The following is an 8,500-nucleotide window of genomic DNA, read 5'->3' on the forward strand; positions in this document are numbered from 1 at the left end:
CTTTGATAACAAATCTCCAATTTTGATTTTAATTGCATAACTCATCTTCTCTGGCAATATGTTTGCACATGTTGAGAATTACCAGTTTATGGCAGAAGGCTTTCTGCCATCAACTCTTATCCACTAACTCTTCTGTTAATGTTCCATGGCTAATTGTAGCATTAGGGAAAACCACACTGGTGATTTGGTGAATATTCTGGTGTTTCCTATAGCTATGGTTCCCACAACACAGATGCTTCTGGAATGTTTTGACTAATTCTTCCATTCTCATCAGCTGGTATTGCATGGAAACTGAGTAAGTAACATTTTTTTTATCAAGAAAGAAGCATCAGTCCTATAGCAAAAAGAAGGGAATATTTACATATTTTCCTTTACAAATGGATTGCAAATTAATTTGCCCTTCACCATTTTTTCCTTCCAGCCAGAGACATCTGCCATGGGGCAGAACACTTGGGGCTGCTGGAGATCCTTGAGCAGTGGTGTCTGTGCCAGGCAGGTCTGGGAGGTGCTGCCACTGCAGTGCTGAGGGAATGGCATTGTGCAAAAAGCGGGAATAAAGAATTTATTCCCAAATCTTACAGGGTACAATATATCAGCTGAGTTGGTGCAGTTCAGTCATGAGAGACGTGGTTCCAAGGTGGATTTAGAATACAAAGTGATTCAAGATGAAAAATGGAATATAAATGGTTGGTGTGGTTACAAGTGAAATACATTTTTCAGTGTAAAAATGTTCTTCCTGTGTTTTGTGTATCTTTCCTATTAGAATTTCCAGAATGCATGTACATAAATATATAATGAAAATTGGTTCCCTTAACTATGTGAGAAGAGAGAAAAGTAAAATCTTAATTTAGTAGAAAAACCCACATTTCATGGTTTCCACATTCCTGGAAATTAATGTTTCATGGCTATGTTGCTTCCACAGTAAAATAGTAAAGCTTTTCTGGTGACATAATGAATCTCAAGAGTAAAGAAACAAAGTCCTTCAGGAGCTTAAATGCATGAGAAGGCTGCAGACTGAAAAATATTTTGGTTTCCTCCCTTTCTGAGGCATGTTTTAATTCCAGAACTTCCAGTCATCTGGTACAGGCCACCCTTAAATGTCCCTTAATTTGGGTAAGGGCCCTTCTTGGCTTAAAAATTCAGGGCTGTCTGCAATTTACCAATAATATATAATAATATTAAAAAATAATCACAAATTTCAAACAGGAGATTTTGCTTAGAAATCATCTGTGTATCAGTTGTTTTTTGGTGTTCAAGGACTGGATATTCAATTCAATGGCTCTGCCTCAACTTCCCTGTTATTTAAACCAATCATTTCAAGAAGCCTTTAGCTCCCTGGAGGTTTGAATCCCATTTGTTTTGTGCTCATCTAAGACTTGTTCCTGACCTTGATGTTACCAGAGATTTAATCCAAGATCAGGGTCCTGTCTGAGACAAGGCTCACAGAACACTGAGGGTCCTTCAGGCTCAAGTCCTCATTAGCACTGAAGGTGATCAGGGAAATTCCCAACTTGTCCTTCCCTCAGATCTTTCTCCCAAGCAACCACACAGAGTAAAGGCTTAGCCCAGCACAGTAAATCCCATTTCTGCCGAGCCACCACCCAAGCTCTGGTGTCACTTGGTGTCCCCATATCAGGTCCAGCTTCTGTTCTGTGTGACTGAAGGCCAAAAATTACCTTTGTGAGCCTCAAGCCCTGGCTGGAGCCTCCAAACACCACATTTTCCACAAAAATGTAGGAAAACAATTGTTGCAGCATTCTGAGCAGCAATCCCAGCCATGCAGCTCCAGCAACCATCACAGCTCAAGCTGCTCATGTTCCAAATGCAATTCAGACATTGCAAATGTCCTTTCCTTCCTAACTGGAAGAGAGAGCCATCATTTTGAAACATGCATCTGAAATGCTTTGTTTTAGAAATACTGAAATGCTATCAGGTATTTTTAGCTTGATTTTTTTGTTTAGATGTTTATATAAGCTAGTTTGAGCTGACATGTTATGTGAGGTGACAGTGTAATACACTATACGGTATTGAAATAGTTGAAGTGAAACATCAGTTTCCTGCAGAACACCCTCATAAAATCAGCACATTCCCTGGCCCTAAACTCAGTGAAACAAGTCAGCAATTTCCAGAGGAAACTGGTTTCAAGAGGTACAGCCCTGTCAAAGGCATTTCCCCAAGCTCTCTTTGTCCAGACTCTCCCATCCACTCAGGCAGCTCTAGAAGCAGCCACTGGAGGCTCTTGGACAGGCAAGAAGAGGGAGCTGCCCCCTCCAGAGCACTCTGACCAGCTCAGAGCAGGACTGGGCTGAGCACAGAGCCTCCCCTCTGTGCAGGGGCTGTGCAGTGATGGTGCGTCCTTGTTAAAACCAGCTCAGCATCTTCATTGTGATGGGGCTGCCAAAAACAAGGCAGGGCCTTGGATAACCAAACACCCTCTGGAAATCACTCATGGAACCAGCACACTGCAGTCAAGGCACACTTCAGCACTGGAAAAAGCTTTGCCAGTTAGTCCACCAAGAGCCCTGAGGACCTTTGTGCCATCCCCTTGGTTTTTTCCAGGCTCCCCAGGGTGTTTACAATGGCATATCAGAGTGGGCTGTCCAGAGGAGCTTCACTCTCATGTGTGATTAAAACCAGTTGTGCTGCATCCCATCCTTCTCTTCCTTTGATGCTTCTTCCAGCTTGCCAAAGAAAATCCTGCCTCCACTTGCCAAGAAATATTTGTTTTCTGTGGACATCACCACATCCCACTGAAATAAAACAGATTGATTTTGAGAGGAGGTAATTCTATTTGTCTGAGAGCAATAACAACACTCTGCATTTCCAACTTGCAGGTTAGTTCCTGTCTTTTCCAAATGATGGCAAATGGGCACCCCCAGACCACCAAACAAAGCTCATGCTCCCATCACCATACACCTCTAAGCTGTGAAGAATGGGGTTTATTGTGTTTGGGATAAGGAAACTGAGGCACAGAAGGGTGATCTGGGCAGCATTACAGCTTTACCTGAGTGGTAGCTGTGAGTGAGTAGCACCTCTACAAACCAGGCCACCAGAGGAACTCCAGAATGTTCTGCAGGCAGACATAAACTGATTCTGGCTGTGCTTGGAACAGATTGGGACAGCCCAGTTGTGGTTACCCTGCTTAACCCCACCTGGAAGGTTCTCCAAAGAGAGGGCTCAGGCTGAACATTATGCTCAGGAGTATCAACAGCTTCTGATCCCTTCAAAGCCTTGAAACAGCAACCCAGTGTATGCCTGCAGCAAAAATAAAAACAAAAAAGTGATGAAAAAAAAAATAAAAACACAAAAGTGATGAAAAGTCTCTCCTCTCTGTATCTCTCTCCAAAGAAATGTTGAATTTGCAGGATTTCAACCTGTTGTGGTGTCTTCGGGAGTGAGGTTTTTAGAGGCATCTCCATTGCACTGTGCCTCTTCACAGTGACTTGAACTGATCTGTAGGTACATTGTGTCTGATTGCTCCTCTCTCCCTCATCAAATCAAAAAACCCAGATTTAAAAATCTTCAAAAACCTTTCAAAACCTTTGTTTGGGTTATTCCCTCTGTGTGCACACCCATGGTAACCACAGTTTTACCCATGCACACAGCTCTGTGCAGAACAAATGCAGTTTGAGCCGGCCAAGGTGACCTGTGTCCTGGCTGTGAGTGTGGCTTGCCAGCTTTCCACGAGGCATCTGCTGCAGTGGAACAGGGCCTGCTGTGTGAGCTGCACCCCCAGCCACCCAAAGAATTCCCTGTTTGCAGAGGGAACTGTGGCTGGATCAGCACTGGATGTCATCTGCTCAACCTGGCCCCATCCCAGGACCCCATGGCAAATCCGCATGGTGACATCTGACACGTCTGGCTCGTAAAACCCACTCAGATCTGTCCCAGCCTCTTTGAATTAATGCTGCTTGTGCCTTAAGCCTCTCAGTCATGTGAGGATTTTGTATTGTGGGACACAGCATCAGCTGAAGTGACCCAAGCACCTTCTGGCTGCCTTCTCCATGGCTGCACACATCCACAGGGCACACCAGCTGCTTCTCACCTGATCTGGACATCTGAGAGAAACTCACCTGGGGTTAAGGCAATGTCAGCACCTCCCACAACTGTCACTGGGGAGAGGTCAGCTCCTCCTGAAAGCTGCTTCCCTCCTGTGATGTTTATCCCAAGGTTATCCCACACACACAACTGTAGAAGAAGCCATGGGGAGTGTCTTAGGTCCAGACAAGGAATTCCTGGTGTCTAAGAGGGGTGGGTGAATTTCAGCTTCAGTGTATGGAAATTCATGGACCCCACATTCAAATCTGCTCTTTCTCCCACAGATGCAAACTTGGATCTGCAGCCCCAGCTGTAAAAATCTTACAACTCTGAGAGTCTCTCCAGAGGTCTGAAGTAAAGGTTGTTGGAAATGACTCCATCTTGGACCTTTTGGCATTTCCCTTTCAGAAGGTATGGGCACAGAAACTCCTGAAAACTCAGTGGAGTGCAAACCACAGTGATATTTGGCTGATACCTCCCTCAGATAGACAGGATGAGTTTCCTGAGAGGTGCTTTTGACACTCTGGATTGATCAGTTTACCAATGAACCAAGGCTGACCTTCTGTTGGGTCTTATTAAATAACACACTAGTTTTATTTATGGATCAGTATGTGAGTGCACTGCTAAATAAACAAGTGACTTCTCCTAAAATTGGGGTACCATTGGCAAACTCTTAAAAATCCGACCTGTAAAATAAACAGGCTCCAGGAGTTACCTCTTACTCCTGCCACTGCAGGAACTTCAAGGTAACAAGAAGTCAATAAACCCCCATCAACAAAATCCCCACTGGGATCCAGGCAGCTGGGACTCTGAGGCAGCACTCATCAAGAGAAACAAAGTGATCCAGTAAAACATTAGAGCTCCCAGAGGAACCATATTTGCCTTGATTTGAGGCAGACCTGACTGCCCACCAAGGGCAAGGAGGCTCCTGTTGGATGGTGTCTGTCTCTGCTTCCTGATGTGCTCCCTGCCTGGGTTTCAGCCCTAAATGTCTGCAGGCCAGGGCACAGGAACCCTGAGCAAGGGGAGCTTTCTCACCCAAAACCCTTTCACTGCCCAGGGACCCCTGAGCAATGGGAGCTTCTCACCCAAAACCCTTTCACTGCCAGGGACCCTGAGCAATGGAGCTTCTCACCCAAAACCCTTTCACTGCCAGGGACCCTGAGCAATGGGAGCTTTCTCACCCAAAACCCTTTCACTGCCAGGGACCCTGAGCAATGGGAGCTTTCTCACCCAAAACCATTTCACTGTCAGGGACCCTGAGCAAGGGGAGCTTTCTCACCCAAAACCATTTCACTGTCAGGGACCCTGAGCAATGGGAGCTTTCTCACCCAAAACCATTTCACTGTCAGGGACCCTGAGCAAGGGGAGCTTCTCACCCAAAACCATTTCACTGTCCAGGGACCCTGAGCAATGGGAGCTTTCTCACCCAAAAACATTTCACTGCCCAGAGACCCTGAGCAATGGGGGCTTCTCACCCAAAACCCTTTCACTGCCAGGGACCCTGAGCAAGGGGAGCTTCTCACCCAAAACCCTTTCACTGCCAGGGACCCTGAGCAATGGGAGCTTTCTCACCCAAAACCATTTCACTGCCAGGTAGGGTTCAGTCCCTATTGCTCTGTTCTCCTCAGGCTGATGTCTGATAACACCTTCTTTTGTAACATGAGGAATTCTGATTTCCACAGGCAGAGCAAACCTGGCCTTGATCCTGATGCAGCTGAGATCAGGAGTTAATTGCCTCATTTTCTGGGCTTTTCAGAAGCTCATCCTTCATCCTGCCTCCCCCAACAGACTGCAATGTCTACAGCAAGGAGAGAAACACACCACCTCCCAAAAGATGGCATGGAGCTCCAAGAAGATCCAGATCAGTTCTACAACAGCCAGGACAGGTGCCTGTACCAGACAGAAAGGATTTAGGAACCAGGGCACTACTTTCCACCACTGCCTTCTCAGGTAGACAGATCCCTTTGCAGTCAGCCCTTTAGCATTTCAGCATTAGAGCAGGTTGGAATAATTAGGATCTTTTCCACCCCACCTTCTGTTTGTAACGTGAAGAATTCTGATTTCCACAGGAAGAGCAAACCTGGCCTTGGCCCTGATGCAGCTGAGATCATGAATTATCTCTTTTTCTGGGCTCTTCAGCACAGGCAGCTTCATCCTGCCTCCTCCAACAGACTGCAATGTCTACAGCAAGGAGAGAAACACACCACCTCCCAAAAGATGGCATGGAGCTCCAAGGAGATCCAGATCAGTTCTACATCAGCCAGGACAGGTGCTTGTGTGTCACCATGACATTTTCTGAAAAATCTTCTCTGCCCAGGATTTTTCTCCTGAGAAGCCTCAGAAAAGCAATGTAAATAATAATTATCTCATTGCTTGGAATGTGCTCTGGAGGTTGCTCACCAACAGGTGAATGTTTGATTGGTTCCATGTGAATTGTTTTTAATTAATGACCAATCACCATCAGCTGTGTTGGACTCTGAGGAGTCAGTCACAAGCTTTCATTGTCGCTCCTTCCTAACCTTCTGATGTATCCTTTCTCTTTCTTTAGTATAATATAATTTTAATATATTATATTAAATTAAATTAATATAATTAATATAATATAATATAATATGATATAATATAATATAATATAAGCCTACTGAAAACATGAAATCAAATTCTCATCTCTTCCCTCCTCCTGGGGACCTCACAAGACAACACAAGACATGTACCAGACAGAAAAGATTTAGGAACCAGGGCACTACTTTCCACCACTGCCTTCTCAGGCAGACAGATCCCTTTGCAGTCAGCCCTTTAGCATTTCAGCATAGAGCAGGTTGGAATAATTAGGATCTTTTCCACCCCACTGTCAGGTAGGGAAGGACTAATTAGCTTCATTGCATGTTTGGGAAGCCCACAAAGCAGAGTACATTCTTGTTAGTTAATTAAGCTGTTTAGTCCAGTGGTTAATTACAATCCCTAGCAGTCAGGGGAGCAAGGCCAGCTCCTCTGCAAAGCTTTTCAGTGCTTTTGGACAAATCTGACATTGGGAATATCCTGTCTTTCCCTGCTGAATGCAAGATAGGTTGAATCTCATCTTGAGGGAAGAGGGGCCCTAGAAATGTGTATGAGTTAGGGCAGGGAACAAACCCAGCTCTCCTTAGTGACAGCCATGTGCTCATGCCACCGAGCCATTTTCTCTCTTATTTGTGTGAACAAAAGGGATTTGGGGTTCCAATATGGTAAACAAGGATTTAACTACTTCCTCCCTCCTCCCAAATAACTTTCCCTAAAATTAACATGGCAAATAGAGCCCCCGCTTTCAAAAAACCCTTTTTGTTTGGTGTTGTTTTTGTAACTGATCCTCTGCTGGAAAACAAGCAACTCACATTTCTGCTAAAAACAAGCCAAGGGAACCTCTTAATAATAACATTACAAGCAGTCTTATACCCTGCTCCACTGGGTGACAAAAGAGTGGATTCCCACCTATGGATGGTATAAAGCAGCTCTGGAGCAGCTGGCAGCAGAAAGCAAAGATCAAGACAAGAGGCAGAGTCACAGATGTGAAGAACAGGACTGTGCTACTCCTTTCACCTGGAGAATAGTGAGAAACCTCCTGTCTATCACATAGTCTAGGAATATGTTTTGGAACTGCGCCTTCTAAATGTCTTTAGTCGAGTCTGGGCCTAAAAGCACAAAGTGGCTTGCAGTGATTTCTTAGATAGGTCCCAAAGGTGCAGTGCAGAGAGAAGGAAAAAGAATCTCTTGTGGAAGGGAAAATGATGGCCCAGAGCATCAGATCACTGAGCAGCCAAGGTGGGAATCCCTCCTGAATCAATCCTGCCTCCAGCCAAAGCTGCTCCTTCCTTATGTTTGGGGGTAAGTTTTTCACAGGCTGGGGCTGGGTTTTCTTTGACACAGGTTTCCTTCCCGAAGGAGCAGAAACGAGAGGCACAGCAGCAAGGAGAGTGTCCTGGTATGGTAGGACAGGAGCTCCAGCCAGGACAGCTGAGGTGAAAATCCTGCACAAATCCATATGAGACACCCCTGCAGCTCAAGACATCCACCAGCTAATCCTCCCTTTGGCAATCTCCCCACTTCCATCCAAGGAGTTTGGGTTACGACTGCTGCTGTCTTAATGAATGTGACCCTGAGGAGGATGGCTTCTCCAGGACAAAAATAGAGCACTTTGCACTGTCCTGGTCACCTGGCCTCTTCAGAGAACCAGGCACTTCACAAACTGCTCAAAGCTTGCTCCACAAGCCTCAGGAGGGAGGTGAGTCCTCACCCAGGGAGCTGTGCACACAGGGCTGGGATGAGGGAAGCCAAGTGTCTGTCTCATGCTTCAAAATAATTCTGACCTGAGCTGGGCACAGAATGTGCATGTCCCACCATGCAGGTTTTTAAGCAGTTTGTGAGGCCAAGGCCCTGGCCCTGGCTGTTCACTGTCACACAGACCTAGCAGTGTTCATTCTTT

The sequence above is a fragment of the Molothrus aeneus genome, chromosome 9 (assembly GCF_037042795.1).
Source record: "Molothrus aeneus isolate 106 chromosome 9, BPBGC_Maene_1.0, whole genome shotgun sequence".
Taxonomy (NCBI): Eukaryota; Metazoa; Chordata; class Aves; order Passeriformes; family Icteridae; genus Molothrus; species Molothrus aeneus.